This window comes from Pelodiscus sinensis, chromosome 1, assembly GCF_049634645.1.
Source record: "Pelodiscus sinensis isolate JC-2024 chromosome 1, ASM4963464v1, whole genome shotgun sequence".
In the NCBI taxonomy this organism is placed as follows: domain Eukaryota; kingdom Metazoa; phylum Chordata; order Testudines; family Trionychidae; genus Pelodiscus; species Pelodiscus sinensis.
Window position 1 is genome coordinate 75,949,385 of NC_134711.1, and position 19,113 is coordinate 75,968,497.

Consider the following 19,113-nt stretch of genomic DNA (forward strand, 5'->3'; position numbering starts at 1 on the left):
TAACCCCCTCCCCCCACCTCCTCATGAATTCAGATTTGCCAGTCACATTTGGCATTAACAAGACAGACTGGGATACAAATTCCATTGCTTCTTCTATCTGCCTTTGGATCCTGGATTGTCCACAAAGGACAAAGGAATCCATGGACAGGATGATGTTGAGTAGCAATAGGAGGATGCACTTCTCAGTTCCAAAACTGCTGCCCAAATCTGCATTGCCTCTTACCCATATCGGAATAAATCGATACAGAAGTTGCAGGCAGTTCTGCCAGCTAGCCCCGCATGCTCCAAGCAGGGCATCTGCAAAGAGGGTGGGGACAATACAGTTCAGTTAAGTCACCTTCAAACCCAGAAAAGGTAATGATCAAGCAACCATCTCCAATAAATTGCCTCGAGGTACGTGGAGGACAGAGCATACTTATGGAATGCATCTCTCTTCTCGGTTCAGGGTCTCTTCATCACGGATGGTAATTCCTCCATGCTATTAATGATAGTGGGACGTGAAATAGACACTGTCCCCTCTTGCACAAAAAAATATGCAAGTGAGGCAAAACGTGGAATATCGCAGCACCTCATCCACCCAGTAGGCTTTGTTATGCAGGAGCCAACTGCAGGAGCAAGGCCTGTATGTCCTATGTAGTTGGGGGTGGTAGTTCAAAATAGTTTCAAACAAGTTTTATTGTAAACAAGAAAGGATTTCCTCTTCTTGTTTTCTCCTGACAACTTGATTAAATCAAACTTTAGTGTTATGGATTTGGCTTATGCTAAAATTGTTTCAGCATTTTTTACTATGAGAAACAAACTTTAATGATAATCAATGATAATAAAAAAACTAATGCAATTCTACTAAAAATGTTCTTATCTGTAAATTCTTGATGATTGATGGAAATATTCAAGCGTGTATGTATGTGTGTGCGTATACAATGAAATCCACTTTACCAGTAAAATTTTAATCCTTACAAGTCTATATGGAGAGTATGAAAACAGCATTATTATGAACGTAAACCTACTGAACTGCTGTAAAAAAAACCCACTTAATTCTACATGCCACACATATCAACTAGGAATTTTGCTACCAGGGTGTTAGGTCTTGGGGCAGATTTGTACATTCCAATGTGTTTGTTACAGCCCTTAAATCCTTTATAACTTGGAGTTGTAGTCATGGGGCATATTGTTGGAACAAATACATGACCTACAGGAAACCAGCTGTCAGGCTTTCAGACTCTGGGACAGAGGATCACACAACAGACACTCAAGGTAGCTCTTTCCAGAGTGGTCAGTAGGGCATGTGCTCTTTTCCCCAAGCTGGCAAAAACAGGGAAAGTCTCAAGCGGTTGGTGGTCCAAAGCAAGAGCAAATAAGCTTTACCCAGTAGTGGGTACGTGTTTGAAAATGAAGCAAGCCCTGTAGAAAAGGTCTGAAGAGTTATTGGGAACTTTGAAAGCTTTCCCAGACAGTGAGTTTGCTCACCAGCTCACATATCAAAGCAACACTTGCCTAAAAGGATTTTTGTAACAAGAGTCAGTGTATTTCATGAAGAAACAGTTTGCATGCACTCTATGTACCTTTCCCCATGTGTATCATATTTTGAATCTCATGCTAACTCACAGAATATAGAGTTTACAACCTTTCATTTTGGTAAATGCATCTTTAAGACGACAGCAATGCAATATAAACAAGTACAAAGGGATTAGAAAAAAAGATGGAAACAAACCAAGGTTCAGTTTAGGTAAGTACTATGTATCTGGGGGAAATAATTCAACAGATGTTGGGGAGATAGAAGCCCCCTGAAGTAAAAAAAGATTACTACCAATATTATTAGTAATATTAGTGAACAACAAATATAGAACAGTAGGAATTTGCAATAGAATATGACAACAGAAATCTAACAAAGTTAGAAGACTACATACTCAAATTCTTCATGGCACAAAACTATGTCTATACATCTCTAATAGTGATAGAAATGTAGCCGTGTTAGTCTGGTGTAGCTGAAACAAAATACAGGACTGTAGCACTTTAAAGACTAACAAGATGGTTTATTAGATGATGAGCTTTTGTGGGCCAGACCCACTTCCTCAGATCAAATAGTGGAAGAAAATAGTCACAACCATATATACCAAAGGATTTTTTTTTAATTGTATCCTTTGGTATATATGGTTGTGACTATTTTCTTCCACTATTTGATCTGAGGAAGTGGTCTGGCCAATGAAAGCTCATCATCTAATAAACCATCTTGTTAGTCTTTAAAGTGCTACATAGTCCTGTATTTTATACATCTCTAGTGAGATCAGAAATGTAATTTTTCATAAGTGCCTAACTTGTTTAGAAGCCCAAGTCCCAAAGAGATGTTGGGCACTCAGGAGCCTGAGTCATGCTCATTAAAAGGGGACTTATTTGCTTGTAAAAGTTTGGCCTTACATCTGAAAAACTAAATTTTGGAATCCAAAGTCAGAGAGATGAACAATGTAGGTCAAATCATAGGCTATTCAAACAGCAACTAATCTTTAAAAGGTTGAGGATGAGGAAAAGCTGTAACAATGCATACTATATTGTGGTTATGTTATAAGGCAAACTGCATCTTAGACCACTTTCAGTCCCTCTTAAGAGCCTGGGCTTCTTGTACTTCATTCTGAGTATAACCATGAAGTCTGAATCTCTGGGCTGCATGTTAATCTAGCAGACTTTAGTACCTGAAAGCTCCCCCCCTCCCACACACTCTTACTTTTCCAGGAACCCACAGGAGCAGATAATTAAAGTGTTTCTAAAGCAACTTCTTTAAATACAGCTTGATTTTTTCACCCTGAGCCTAGGAATAAAACAAACAAACAAACGACGTGACTTTCCTTACCTAATTTCTCCACCATAGCTCAGATAAGGCCATCACATTCTAGTCTCTAGGCTCGCAGGGGGAGTAGTTGTGAATGTGTGGTTTATATTCCCATTTGGAAATCAGCTGCTGTCTGCTAACAATCCACTTATTTCTCCTTCTTGAGATCGCCACTGATGCTAGGCACCAGGCCTGGGAAAAAGTAAACTATAGACTGCTTCTCAGTAGATGGCCCAGGCATTATTATCTCAGTGCCCTGGAAGCTGTTGATCTCAGGTGTCATACATTTGCTATTGTTGCATCCTGCTGTTTCTTCACAGCCTCCTTTGATTTAATTCTTAATACAAAGGTACATTAATATCAACCCAATAATCTGAGGGCAATAGGACATACATAACAAATACTGCACAATTACCTCACTCACTACATTCTGAAGAATTCAAATAGTGTAACAATCCAATATTGATTGTATTGGCATATCATAAAGTAAGTGATGATGATCAGGCATGCTTTAGTGTAGAGAAAAAAAGAGAGGTGACATTCTGTTATAATTAAGACTAATCAGAGAAAACCTTCTAGTAGCTGAAAAAACCTTGCAAGAGCAGTGGTAAAATTCCATCATACAAGATATTTGAAACTAAACTGAATAAAGCATTACAAGCATATATTTAAAAAGCCTTGCATTGTTAGAGCAGCTGGATGAAGCTATATTAGGCTTATACTGAAATCTAAGCTTCAATTAATCATGGTGCTAAACTTTTGATATCTGTCTAGGCACAAGTGATCATGACCTAATTTCAGTTATGTGCATCCAATAATACATATGCACATCAGGCTTTGGAAGGGCAAATTTCCCAAAGCTGAAAGTAAACATGAGAAAAAGCAAGTGGGAGGAAAAATTAATGAAAAAAAAGGTAGTTGGGAGTTTACAAAAGTTTTATTATATGCTCCTAAAAACAAAATAATATAAAACACATAGGAAACTTTTAAAAAATTCAAAATAAAAAAATTAAGAGGGACAATGAAAAGCTTCAATGTGATGAGTACAAATTAGTAATTAGAAATAAAGATAATGGCTATAGAAATCTAAAAAGATATCCATGAAAAGAAGAATATGAAAAGTAAACTTAGGGACAATAAGAAGCAATTCCTTAAATATACCTGAACACTCAGTTGCCATCATCCCAAAAACAAAAAGAATTCCTACAGATCCCCTCTGACTTTTCCTGTGCTTTGTGCTTGTGGTGCCCTCTTAAGTTTCAGCCCCTTAATCATCACTGTGCTCTGGTAAGGATCTTCCTTCCTCTTTCTCAAGACAAGTAATTTAGGCCGCAGCCCCCTGAAAATGATTCTGATTATCCTAGTGGGTCTGACCTAGCTCAGCACACACAGAAAGCTTTGAACAGTGTATGTCAGCAATTGCAAGTAACTAAACAGATCTTCCAAAACAGTATATTTATTTAAGGACAAAAGCAAAGGAAATAATAACAGGCTTACGTGAATAAACTTACCAGAAGCTACCCATCTTCGCATCAGGGCCTAGTAGATCACATCTCTTCCACATCTTCAGCTGGGTTTGTGCCTGCCTCACCCTGGGAAAATGTTCAGGTCTATTGATTGCCTCAAACTTGGGCGGGGGGAAGTTACTCAGTTCAAGTTAGTCCCTTGTACTATTTTTTTTTCTTTGTGCCCTGAACCTTCTGAACACTGTCAGAACCAATACACATAATTCATCTCAGTGACTATTGCTTATCTGGGGTTATTTACAAGTTCCAGGATCTTCAGTAATTATCCAACCCTTATTTTAGATCCTGGATATACCTCAGTAAGGGTCCTACACACACTTCCCTGCCCAACCAGCTAACATACAATAACTGACTCACAAACATGCAGTGAATATTCTACAAAGATGAAACAATACTCTCAAAAGATATGTCTGTTAATCAGATTTGTCTCAGAGAGACCCAGGTCCTTATAAACTAATTAACCCAACACCCATTGCATGCAGTTTAATAGAAAGAGTACAGTCAGTAAATAATGAAATCATGGTAGCAAAATTCACAGCCATCAACATTGTTTTATGGACAATAGCTATTTCTAAAGAAATTTGATATAGAGTTTTGATGCGATCATATATGTTTGATCAAAAAAGTAATTATGTTGTCATGACATACTTGACTTCCATTAGGCATTCTGCAAAGCTGTTCTGCATGGCATTCTGATAAAAATTAACAATATACAAAGTTAATGTAGTCCACACTAAGGGGATTAAAATTAAATGGGGGGGGGGGGAATTATCATTATCTGATCTCAGAAAGTGGAAATGGAAAACTGAATTTCCAGTCAGGTTGCAAAGGGGTCTATTCTTGCCGCAATATCTTTCTGTAATCAAGAAGAAAATGTAAAAGAATTGCTGGTAACATTTGCAGAGGAAATAACTGGTGGCATGCTGAACAATGACTGGCCAGGTCAATTATAGAAACAAAATTTAGATCATTTACTAAGTTGAGCTCATTGGAGCAACACAAGTTAATGTAGCCAAACTCCAGACCACACATTTAGGAACAAATAACATGTACCTGGAGCCCTCAAATCTCATATCGCTTAAGGATAATGGAAGTTAACGGGTAGAACATGAATTCCCAGTGTGATGCTGTAAACTGATAGGGCTAATGCAACTAATAAGGCTAATTTACCTAGCTTCAATGTTCAGTCATTGGATCTTGGCATGACTTTTTCTGCTAGATGAAAGATATATCTATCATGAGACATCTCTTGACTATAGGTACTTGCACAATGTGGTCAAATCCCCTCTTAACCTTCCTTTATATAAATTAAATAGATGGAGCTTCTTAAGTCTCTCTTTAATACGGCATGCTTTCCAGACCTTGGTTCATTCTTTTGTATCTTCTCTGAATCCTCTTCAATTTTTCAGTGACCTTTTTGGAGTATAGACACCATAACTAGACACAATATTCCAATAATGATCTAACTAATGTTGATAATGGAAGTATAGACATCTGTACCAGTACTTGATATTGCCCTTGTTTATGCATACAAAGATCCAATGACTGAATACTGAAGCTAGGTAAATACAGGCTACAAATAAGGCACTCATTTTTAAGTGAGGATAAGTCATTAATGAAATACCTTACTGCAATATAGTAAATTAATTCCTGGAAATCTTTCAAAAATATGTTAAAAGATCAAACAAAAGCTATGGGTTTGAAGCAGAAACAACTGGATGTGTCATGTTCTGTAGCAGGTTTGACTAGATGATCACAATATCACAATGTCCTTTCTGGTTATATATATATATATATAAAATATGGTCTGATAGATATTGTTACTTTGACTGGCATGGTTTTATGTTAGAGTTATTTGACCTTTGAAACACCACTGCTGCTGCTCACTGTAGACACCAGCATTTAGTGCCAGACTTGATGAAACAAAAGCCAGCACGTTACAGCACAATGACATGCAGGTTTCCTCCTCCACAATGGTGTATTCTGCTTTCTTATTGTAGAATACTATATATTTTCATCATCTGCCCAGGTATATATATTTGCTATGGTGATTATAAATCACAGATTCATAGAACAGGAAGGGAACTTGAGAGGTCATTGAGGCCAATCTCCTGCCCTCATGGCAGGACCCAGTACTATCTAGACCATCCCTGACAGATATCTATCTAACCTGCTCTTAAATATCTCCAGAGATGAAGATTTCACAACCTCCCTAAGCAATTTATTCCAGTGTTTAACCACCCTGACAGTTAGGAATTTTTCCCTAATGGCCAAGCTAAACCTCCCTTGCTGCAATTTAAACCCATTGCTTTTTGTCCTATCCTCGGAGGACAAGGAGAACAATTTTCCTCCCTCCTCCTTGTGACACCCTTTTAGATACCTGAAAACTGCTATCATATCCCCTTTCAGTCTTCTCCTTTCCAAACAAAACAAGCACAATTCTTTCAGTCTTCCTTCATAGGTCATGTTTTTTAGACCTTTAATCATTCTTGTTGCTCTTCTCTGGACCTTCTCCAATTTCTCCACATCTTTTTTGAAATGTGGTGCCCAGAACTGGACACTATACTCCAATTGAAGCATAATTAGGAGTCCAGAGTAAAGAGAATTATGCTCTCTGACTCTAGTTTAACTGGGGTTTAGAAAAGGGACTTACTGAAATAAATGGATAGTAAGGGAAACACTTATGCTTAAGTCACTTTGGGAAAGAAAAAGAATTCCAACATAAGAGAAGGAAACTTGGGCAGCCTGAAGTGAAGAAAATTAAATAGTCATTCAAATATCAGGTCAATTTGCCACCCTTAGGTGAAAAATAATTTTACATTAATGTTTTCTTTTTTTCTTGAAGGATTGTTGCTACCCCATTTAGTATCCATGGGGGGGAGAAACATATAGTTTCATCAGCACTGCTTTTTCTATATGCTATTCTGCATATCTCAGGCAATAGTGAATTTTCCTTATGTCTTTCACTGACAAGTGGTATTCCTGTCCAAAGTTTGTGTCTGTATATAAAATGATGATAAACAGTATGAGTAAATGCAACAGGCTTGCTGTTTAAGAAGTTAGATACTCATTGCATTTTTTCATTTGTTAGAATGGTTGACTTTAATTTAGTAAGCTTATTTTGTTATCAGATATTCTACAACACAGGGTTCCCTGACATATAGTTCTAGTGTAATCTTATCTCTCCTAGGACATTTCAGCCTCTTTATCACAAATTGTCTATTGGGAGCTTAATACATCCTTCAGCTTATCTGTTGTCTAATGTCATCATCCATAGTTAGCTAGGAGGAAGTTTTTATATAATCTTTCTTTTTCTAATCAAGTGGTAGCTAAAGCAGCTTGGATGTGGAAATGTCCACTACCCGGTGAAAAGTAGAAAAATCAGAGAATCATAGAACACTGGAACTGGAAGGGTCCTCAAGAGGTTAACAAGTCCAATCCCTGCCCTGATAGATGTCTATCTAAACTGCTCTTAATTATCTCGAGAGATAGAGATTCCACAACCTCCATAGGTAACTTATTCCAGTGTTTAAACACCCTGACAGTCAGGAAGCTTTTCCTAATGTCCAACCTAAATTTCCTTTGCTGAATCTCATTGACAGGAATAGTGAAACACACTGCCTTGAGTTGCATAGTGGTGTACCTTGGATGCTTCCAGCCAGTGGTGAAGGTAATTTAAAATTTCTTACAGGTACTAGTCTATTACAAATTGGGTCCTTGCCAGCTCTTTAAATAACTCCCTGCTGGCTTTTGCCTCAGCTCAGCCACCTTTTGCCAGAGCTGAACACTAGGGTGCATCCGCTTATTTTCCTCTCTGCTTGTAGCTTTCATAACATTTGCTTCCAAGTGAATTGTCAAACTGGATAAAGGATCACTACCATTACTGGGTGCTGATGGTGGTGTAAAAGGAGTCTGAAGGTTCAATTTTTACCAACTTAATATCTAAATCAAACTTGATCATACCTATCTTTCTAATTTTCTGATATCCTATACTGATAACTATGCTTGTCTTCTGACCAGATGCCACAGTCTTTTTGGCTCTGTAGGCAAGTTGGATGAAAAATGTTACTCATAGCACTGATACTGCTTTTAGATATAGATATAGATATGTCTTTGGGACTTCAAAATTTTATTCACAGCTATTTCCTCATTCTAGTTAGTGACAAATCAATATTCTCATGGCACTTCAATAATTCTGCGATTGTAATTTGTGATCTCATAGAAGCTTGTTTTATATATATATATATATATATATATATACACACACACACACACACTCCCTAAAGTGGTGACACAAATGTCATGGCCACATGTTCCATTTAATGGAAAAGACACTCAGTTTGTCAGTGATACAGTACAAGTACTCCATTTTATGCATCTTTTATGTGCACTTGAAGTGTTTTCAAATTAGCTCTTGGTCATGTTCAGATTCAATTTCTGCTAGAATCAGAATAATTTAGGCTAATAAAACAGCTAGAAGACTTATGGGAAGTCCCACTCCATTTTTGTTTTAATTTTATAAAATCTGAAGCAATTCATTCTCAGTGACCTGAGGTCTAATACACAGTCAAATGATTTCCTACTTATGTGGGACTTTTGCAAGAAAAACAGATTTTTTTTAAATTCAGTATTTCCAATCTTTGTTTCTCATTAAAAGTGCCCATTGCTTCATGCCAGCTAATGGGTCATCTGTTAAATTGAAGTAAAAAAAAAGTCTACAACAGTCTTGCTTAGTTTTGTTCCTATTCCAAACTTTATAAGCTAAACATCTCATGATGGAACACGAGTAATTTGAAGATTGTGTTTCCTCTAGTCGCTTATTCAATAATTTTTGGAGTTATTTATTAGGAAATAGGTAAAGACTGTTATAAGAGTGCACTAGTACCTATATACAGAGAGGTAACGTGGCACTCAAAAATATTTATCATACATTGTAGATCTTGTAGGGCAAATAAAACCTGTACACTGCTATTGGCTCTGTAACTGGAGGTCTTAATACACAAGGCAGATGTCGGAGGCAAAGGAAGACAATACATAGAGATTATATCAGCCCAAAGGCAGATTTAAATGTAAGCACACAGATGTAAACCCTACAGACTTAAGCAGAGAAACTACAGATATTACTTATTATTTGTATTACTTTAGCATCTAGGAACTCTACTCATGGACCAAGACCAAGCAGGAAAAAAATATGGTCCCTGCAGAGGCAGAGGGTCAAGGCTGATAGAAGATATAAAATAAGCCTAGGGCCTCAATCCTACAAAGACTTACATGTTTGCTTAATTTTAATTATGTGAGTAGTCCCTTTGAGCCCCAGTGCTCCAAACTGTGGCAGCAGAAGAGCAATGCAAGGCCTCTAAAATGTATTATAACAGAACAGCGTAAAAGAGAATGGATGGAAATAAACACAAGAGTTTTTTTTTTGCGAGGGCCAATAAGCAATAGAAAAAAATGTTTGTATATGGATATACAATTCTCCTCCTATATATAAAATCCTGTGATGCCACACAGGTGTAATTCATAAAATCATCTGGGAAAAAAGTTTAAAGTGGCTTAGATTTTAATAATCAGATGATAATAGACCAACACAATGATAATTCAACCTAATGGTATTCTGAACAATGAGAGTCCTCAACTTTGCTTGTAGCTGTTCTCTCACTTCACACCGAGGCTATGTCTATACTGCAGGATTCTTTCAAAAAAAGTTTTTCCGGAAGAGATCTTCCAAAAAAACTTCTTCTGATGGAAAGCATCCACACCGCGAAAGCACATCAAAAAAGCGATTTGCTTTTTCGACAGATATGCAGTCTAGACACAGCCTCCCTTTTCCGTAAAAGGGATGCAAATTAGACACATCGCAATTGCAAATGAAGCGGGGATTTAAATCCCCCCTGCTTCATTTGCATAAAAATGGCTGCCGCTTTTTTCCGGCTCAGAGCTTTGCCGGAAAAAAGCGCCAGTCTAGACACGGATCTTTCGGAAAATAAAGCCTTTTCCGAAAGATCCCTTATTCCTCTTAAAATAAAGGAATAAGGGATCTTTCGGAAAAGGCTTTATTTTCCAAAAGATCCGCGTCTAGACTGGCGCTTTTTTCCGGCAAAGCTCCGAGATGCAAAAAAGCGGCAGCCATGTTTATGCAAATGAAGCAGGGGGATTTAAATCCCTGCTTCATTTGCAATTGCAATGTGTCTAACTTGCATCCCTTTTACGGAAAAAGGATGCAGTCTAGACACAGCCATAGTATCCACACTGAATCTTAGATGTAAGCTGTGATTACTATGAGAGGAATGGCCACCAGGGCAACTGTGCTTTTTCCTTTTTCCTCTTCTTTCGAAAAAACTCTCTCTTCCCCATCCACACATTCCTTTTTCTGAAACAGCTCTTTCAGAAAAAGGCTTCTTCCTCATAGAAAGAGGTTTAACAATGTCGGAAAAACTCCTCAGTTCTTTCGGGGTTTTTTTTTTAAATAACACAATTTCAGTGTGGACGTATTTGAAGTTTTTCCAGAAAAAATGCCGTTTTTCAAAAATATCTCTGTAGTGTAGACATACCCTCTCACACATTGAAGGCCTCTTGGAAAGTTTGTATGTAGATTACAAAAATAACTTAAAAGAATGTGAAGGTAGCAAAGTAATCCAACATTAAGAAATATTAAAGATTACTTTGCAACCTTAATTTGACTCCCCTGTGCCAATGCATTACAATAAATCTGTATTTCCATAAGCATAACCCATTTTTACACAGGACCCCTGTCTCAGAAGGACAGGGTATTATTTAGCAAGCAGTTATTCAATATCTTGCTTTATCCTCAACATTCAATGTTTGGCCCTGGCCTGATTTTCTGCACATCATCCAAACCCTCTGAAGAATATAAGTGATTAATTCCATGGTAGGTGTTTCTATGGTGCTCTCTCTAATGTACCTGAATGCTTCACAAACATCAACCAATTCAACATCACAACCCAGAGCTTAAGTGATATTATCCCCATTTTACAGCTGGAAAACTGAGGCATGCAGAGATTAAAGACAACATTGACAAAAATGATGAACTTCAGACACTTTGGCCCTGATTTTCCAGAGTACTTAGTATTTTACGTTTTTTTTATATTTTGAAAGCACAGCTCTAATTGACTTCAGTTGGAGTCACCAGTGCTCAGCAAATGCATTCCTGGGTGTCCCAATCTGGCCACTCAGAAAATTTGGAGCACAGAATTAGTGGCTAATTGTGAACATACTAAGTTAAGTTAGTTGCCCAGCATGCCCTAGGAAATATGGGTCAGAGGCAGGGATAAAATCCATTTCTCCAGGATGACATTAAGCTGCTATAATCACAAAAAAATCTTCTCTCTTTCTGCAGCCCCCAGCTCATTTACTACAATGAAAGAAGCAGTGGTCCTACAGGCAACAGTAATAATACTATACAACACTGATTCATCCCCCTCAGCACAGCCCATCCTGTGCAGTGAATGAGGCACAGGTCCTTTGAAAAATGTATTATGTGGTGATATAATTAGAGACACTTCTCAGATACATTCCTTGGTGCCATACCGGCAGCCAGGAGAAGCAATTTCAAAGTAGGTCCTGCTCAGCCCCTATAGCCTCATGATGGAACATACTCAGTCTCTCTGTGAAAAACCAAAGAGTAGTCCTGTAGCACCTCTCTAATCTCTCTGTGGTAGAACTGGTCAGATGTTCGAGAAATATTTTTTGTGGGCAAATGTCAATTTGTCAAAACGGATTTTTTTATTTTGTTTTGTGTTGTTGTTGGTTTCAATGAGGAGTTAGTCAGGAAGGTTTGTTAAGTCCAGAAAAACTCTCTGGGGAAAGCACAAGAGCGTGAAAACAGCTACATTTCACCCTAGAATAACTTGATGGCTAGGGTAATCCCCTAGAATAGAGAAGATGCTCGTTCAAGTCTTTGAACTTAGAGTGGTACTCGTACAATTTTTGAGAGGGGAGGTGCAAAAAAATCAAAAGGACTCAGTTTTGTTCTGATGCAGAATTTGAAAGTTTTTGCAATATCACTTTATAGCTGACCAATTCCAGTAGAACTTAAAAAAAAAATCAGCTCAATGTAGCCACACAGCATGCACAAATTTCAGCTTAAACAGTGAAAATGTAAGTAATAGTAAGGTGACCATAGAGTTTTATAGTGAGAAGTGGTGGGCAACCACCACTAAAGGCAGTGCTGTTGGCTTCATCTATAGTAAGAAAAAGTATAACTATATTGATTTGACATAGATCACTCCCAACATTTAAACCTCCCTGATAGGAGAGTGCATTATACATCTCAATAACAGTGAAAGTTCATGGATTCATGTGCAGATTTATGCATTGCCCAAGGCCGTTTATGAACTAGGAAACTATTTGGTGGCCTCTCTTGACTACAGATATATAGATGACATATTATATGAAATATATTTACAACATAAACTGTAGCTCACTAGAGATTCGATTTAGAACTACTCCATATTTACTAGGAGCCACAAGGTGGAATAACTGTTTGTAGGTCAAAAGCTTGTCTCTTTCACCAACAGAAGTTGGTCCAACCACAGATATTACCTCACGCATCTTGTCTCCCAAAAGCCAAAAGGAATACAACAACACTGCAAACGTTATATTTTTAAAAAAGCGACAAGGGCAAGAACAGCTTTCTTTAAAAACTCATCCATAATTACACTACCATAAATTATAAAGTTTGAGTATTCTGGAAATAATGATTGTATATTTGGGTGATTTACATCAACATGAAAAGTCTTTAAAATCTCAGCCGCAAACCATTAGCTAGAGTTTAATGCTCTAGTTAAAAATAAAACAAAAACCTAAAACTAAAACTAAAACTAAAAAAAAAAATTCTTCAAAGCTTAAGAACTTATTAACTGTTTACAAAGTTTGTTTTTTCTTCATCAGGAGTTTAGGAAAAAAAAATTTTAATTCCAAGTAAATGTCTACATTTCTGTGCCTTTAACATTATTACAACTTTACTGTAAATAATTTCAAGTTGATCCAAGGTTAGCAGCCAACCGAAATGCTTAAAATATACAGAGTCTGATTCCACCCTTTTTTACACTGGAGTATGCCCCAGGCCACAAGAAAATTACTTTTGACTTCTGCTGGGGTAATCAAAAAATGACTTCAGCCCTTTTTGATATTAAGAACAAGAAGATCACTGTTTCTTTTGGAATAATATGTCTAGACTGCCGCTTTGTATCGGAAAAAGGTATGCAAATTACACTCTGCAATTTTCATACCTTTTTCCGATAGTTTTTTTCAGAAGAGGCTTTTCCAAGATTTGACCCATCTACATTGGGCCAAATTGCAGAAGAACCTCCTCTTTTGGAAGAGCCCTTCTTCCTTATGAAATTAGGAAGATAGGACTTCCAAAAGAGCACATCTGCTCTTCCGCAAAACATGTTGGAAGAGCAAACGCGTTCCCTGGACGCGGCAGAATTTTAGTCTAGACATAGCCTCAGAGATTGAAAGGAGAAGCAGCTTAAGGGCTTCCAGAACAGACAGATCTCTAATTGTAGAGACACTAACTAACTGACTAACTTAAATAAATAAATAAATGCTGCAGGGAACTGTATTGACAAGAAGAGGCGTTGGATGACCTTAGGTCTTTTCAGTCTAGCTTATGTAACTGTAAGAAGCTGAGAAAGGAAGAGCAGAAACAAGCATTGATCTCTTAAAGCAATCTCTTAAATTTTACCACCATAACAATTCAGAAGGGATGGGTGAAGAAGAATTAGCAGAGAATAGATTTCTTTGTTCATATTTTGGAGAAAAGTTCCATGGTAGTATGAGGAAGAATAGAACAAACAATAAAAAGTTCTTAAGCTAGTCTGAAGCCAAACACTTGCAGAACCCTATTTTTATCAAGTTTTATGAATCAAATATTAAAACAGGCTGAAGAGAATGAATCTTCATCCCAAGGGAAATTCTAAGACTTCAAAATCTAGTTTCTTCCCACTCAGCATTAAAAGTAAAAATCCCTACATTTATAATGAAGTAAATATTCTAATAAATTTTATATCGACCTTATGAAAATCAATACAGCCAGATACCAGCATACATGATATTTCAGTTTCTCAATTTAAACATAGAATCATAGAATCATAGGACTGGAAGGGACCTCGAGAGGTCATTGAGTCCAGCCCCCCGCCCTCAAGGCAGGACCAAGCTCCGTCTACACCATCCCTGACAGATGTCTATCTAACCTGTTCTTAAATATCTCCAGAGAGGGAGATTCCACCACCTCCCTTGGCAATTTATTCCAATATTTGACCACCCTGACAGGAATTTTTTCCTAATGTCCAATCTAAACCTCCCTTGCTGCACTTTAAGCCCATTACTCCTTGTCCTGTCCTCAGAAACCAAGAGGAACAAATTTTCTCCTTCTTCCTTGTGACACCCTTTTAGGTATTTGAAAACCGCTATCATGTCCCCCCTTAATCTTCTTTTATCCAAACTAAACAAGCCCAGTTCATGAAGCCTGGCTTCATAGGTCATGTTCTCTAGACCTTTAATCATTCTTGTCGCTCTTCTCTGTACCCTTTCCAATTTCTCCACATCTTTCTTGAAATGTGGCGCCCAGAACTAGACACACCTGTTGATACAACCTAGAATCATATTTGCTTTTTTTGCAGCAGCATCATACTGTTGACTCATATTCAACTTGTGGTCCACTATGACCCCTAGATCCCTTTCCGCCATGCTCCTTCCTAGAGAGTAGCTTCCCATCTTGTATGTATGGAACTTATTGTTCCTTCCTAAGTGGAGCACTTTGCATTTCTCTTTATTAAACTTCATCCTGTTTACCTCTGACCATTTCTCTAACTTGCTAAGGTCATTTTGAATTATGTCTCTATCCTCCAAAGAAGTTGCAACCCCACCCAGTTTGGTATCATCTGCAAACTTAATAAGTGTACTCTCTATCCCAATATCTACATCATTGATGAAGATATTGAACAGTACGGGTCCCAAAACAGACCCTTGCGGAACTCCACTTGTTATCTCTTTCCAGCAGGATTTAGCACCGTTAACAACAACTCTCTGACTACGGTTATCCAGCCAATTATGCACCCACCTTATCGTGGCCCTATCTAAGTTATATTTGCCTAGTTTATCAATAAGAATATCATGCGAGACCGTATCAAATGCCTTACTAAAGTCTAGGTATATGACATCCACCGCTTCTCCCTTATCCACAAGGCTCGTTATCCTATCAAAGAAAGCTATCAGATTAGTTTGCATGACTTGTTCTTCACAAACCCATGCTGGCTATTCCCTATCACTTTATTACCTTCCAAGTGTTTGCATATGATTTCCTTAATTATCTGCTCCATTATCTTCCCTGGGACAGATGTTAAACTGACCGGTCTGTAGTTTCCTGGGTTGTTCTTATTCCCCTTTTTATAGATGGGCACAATATTTGCCCTTTTCCAGTCTTCTGGAATCTCCCCTGTCTGCCATGATTTTTCAAAAATCATAGCTAAAGGCACAGATACCTCTTCTATCAGCTCCTTGAGTATCCTGGGATGCATTTCATCAGGACCTGGTGACTTGCTGACATCTAACTTTCCTAAGTGATTTTTAACTTGTTCTTTGTGTATCCTATCTTCTAAACTTACCCTCTCTCTACTTGTATTCACTACGTTAGGCACACCTCCAGACTTCTTGGTGAAGAACGAAACAAAGAAGTTTAGTGTGCTGGCTTCTGTGACTCCCATTCCAAGGTGCATTTCTGCCCATACATTGTACAGAGCTGAGATGCCACACTAACCTTTGTGAATCCCAGGGATTGTTTAGGTGCCTACAAGTTAAATGTGGTGCTGTTCAGCATCACCATGCCCACATCTCTTTGTGAATACAAAGTCTATAGCAGATGTTTCTCCACAACATAAAGTCAGTCTCACTAGAACACTCTGCTTAGCTGAGTCCCAGGAATGGAACAAGAGGAGGATTTGTGATCAGATCAAATGTGCGACTGAATGCTAGTCTGGTGCCTGCCTGAATAATTCATTTTAACACCATCATTAAGCTCAAATTTCGTTTAAAGAATTAAGCAGCAAGGCAACATGAGGGCTAAAATATCAGATACAACAAGGTTTTTAGTGTATTATATTCAAAATCTACAGCAAGTTCTTACCTACAGCACAGGTGGGGATCCCTCTGGCTGCTGTTATGCTGCTAAGAGCAAATGCAGGAAGTCTCACCCAGCTTTTCTAGTTTGCTCATAACTCTTGCTGTAGGGGATTAGTCTTGTCTGTGCTGAGGCTTTCTTCTGACTGAGTTGCACTTTACACTTGAGCCCTCTTACTTGGCTCCTGGTCCCTGTGGACTTGCACTATCTAGGCCTTCTGTCTGGGTGCTAAGGAGAGTCTCTGTTTAGAGCATCTTATGTATTCCTTATGAATCTTGATCTCCCTAATCTCAGGCTGTCATTTATATCTCCCACCAGCCCTTGTTCTAAGTAATATGCTCCAATCATGCAATACCTAGACTCTGCCTCCAGATATATTAAATGGAAAGGCCAATGGTCTTGGCTAGCATGTTATCTGACATCCCACCTAGCAGTAATCAGGATGCTCAATCTTTCTTAACTACAATGGAATTTAACTTCTATGACTTCATAAGAATATCATTTAATGTAGTGCATGGTCAAGAAGAATTTGTATGGTAATATGCTATATTTTACATGAAGCAGTCTGACTTCTTCCTCTTAATTGCTCTTGACTCTTAATTGCTACTCCCTGTTGAATGCATATTATGAGCTATATATTAAAACAGAAAATAGATAAAAATGGTTTTGTTTATTTTTTCTATCTGAAATACAAAGCTACCCATATGCTTATATAATTTTATTGCACCTTAAGTCAGCTTTTATCCTTCCTTCAAATTTCAGTTAAATATGCCATCCAATCAGGTATATCTTCTGTGACTAAGATTTGAAACCCTGACTAGGTATTAAAGAATCCAACTTGGGCTTGTTAAAGGGTAACCTACCCTGCATTTCTATAGGTAAGTGCTTAGCTCTTTCAGAAAGTCGGGTTTTGTGAAATAACCTCACTGTTCCATAAAGTGACAGAAAGTTCCAGATGCATAGATGATAGCTGAATGCACATTTTTTCTCTGAAAGGTGAGGAGAGGCAAGGTCATTGCTAAATAGCTAGGTAGGCAGAAGAAAGAAAAATTATGTGAAAGTGAAGTCATAGTGCTAATGTAATAGCCTTCAATGAATTCTGACCATTTAACGTTCCATTGCCACTTTAATCTCTTCTCTAACTTCTTACTTTAAAGAATGTAAAATTCAGGAACATCATTATATGGTTAGATCTTTGCCCAGGCCAAATGTTGTAGGTGATTACATTTAATAAACTTGCATTATGTGACTTTAACTGTTGGAAGCAAACACACAAATGTACCCCAAGGTGGAAAAAATAAGATCCTATTTTGAACATGTCCTCGGCTTTTCTTAAGAGAAGTTTATAATATTAAAATGCATACTCTCACACCTGATCCTCTGATATTCATAAGCCATGGCATTTTAAAACTCTGAAACTCCCAAGAGCGATGGCAATTTAAGAATCCTCTGTAAATTTAAGGAAGAAGTTTGAGAGATTGGGGAAAACTAGCCTGGCACACTTGAAAGCAGGAATAAGGGATCTTCCGGAAAAGGGCTTATTTTCCGGAAAATCGCGTCTAGACTGGCTCTATTCTCCGGCAAAACCCCGAGCTGGAAAAAAGCGGCAGCCATGTGAATGCAAATGCCGCGAGGGATATTTAAATCCCCCGCGGAATTTGCAATTCTGACTGGTCTCATTAGCATCCCTTTTCCAGAAAGGGGTGCCAATGCAGACACAGCCCCAGTGTTTTAATCTCAAGTGCTGAAAATAATCTCAGGAGATGCATTAAAGAGCTGCTTGTGGCTCACGAGCATCAGGCGGAGTGTCACTGAATTTAAAGCCTCTCTGCCTTGTCAATAGGAAAGTAAATCATCTTTTAGAATTCATTTTGGCAGGACATTTTTTTCTTTCAGTCAGAGGCCTTGTCTACACTTATCAAGAGATTAGTGCTGTGGGGATCGATCTCCCAGAGGTCAATTTAGCAGGTCTAATAAAGACCTACTAAATCAACCACTGATTTACCGCACTCCCATCAACTTTGGTACTCCACTGGATGGAGAAGAGTAAAGAAAGTTGATGGGAGAGTTTCTCTTGTCGATCCCCCACAGAGGAGACACTGCAGTAACTTGATCTAAGGTAGACTCCAGCTACACTATTCACATAGCTGGAGTTACGTACCTTAGTTCGTCATTGCCCCCTAGAGTAGACCTGGCCTGAGACTCAAGAGAAAAAGTACTGTATAGGGAAGCAGAGTTCATGATCTCCCTTGATCTCTTCTCTATTACTATCTCAAGGGATTTAAAGTGGAAATGCTTTTGAGTTAATATTTCCACCTCTCATGTCAGTCTCATTTGTTTTTAACACTTGGAGTGCTGAACATCCCATACTATGTCTATTCCATTCACCCATCACTGACATGTCCCAGTCCCTTCTAGTACTGCTTTAAACAACAAGACTAGACTCTGTCACTTGTAAGCATGCATATAGCTGAAGTTGTCCACTGTGCTGCCAAACACCCAAAGTATGGCCTAACATGACATTTGAATGGCAGTGCAGCAAGTGAAGGGACCAGCAGTGAACAGGTTAACCATAAAGATCTCTGGAGGGCTAGTCCATGTATTGCCCCTATTTCTGCAGA

General features: G+C 38.1%; 2 long non-coding RNA genes across 4 annotated transcripts in view; one reads left to right on the top strand and one right to left on the bottom strand.

The window, feature by feature from the left end:
- Positions 1-3,207, bottom strand: part of LOC142829995 (uncharacterized) — a 297,656-nt gene extending 294,449 nt beyond the window's left edge. Inside the window, exon 1 of the long non-coding RNA XR_012904998.1 lies at positions 2,846-3,207. This is a non-coding gene — a long non-coding RNA (uncharacterized LOC142829995). The remainder of the gene's footprint in view (positions 1-2,845) is intronic.
- The window catches only part of LOC142829994 (uncharacterized), a 173,932-nt gene that overhangs the window by 46,288 nt on the left and 108,531 nt on the right, over positions 1-19,113 (top strand). The window lies entirely within an intron of this gene.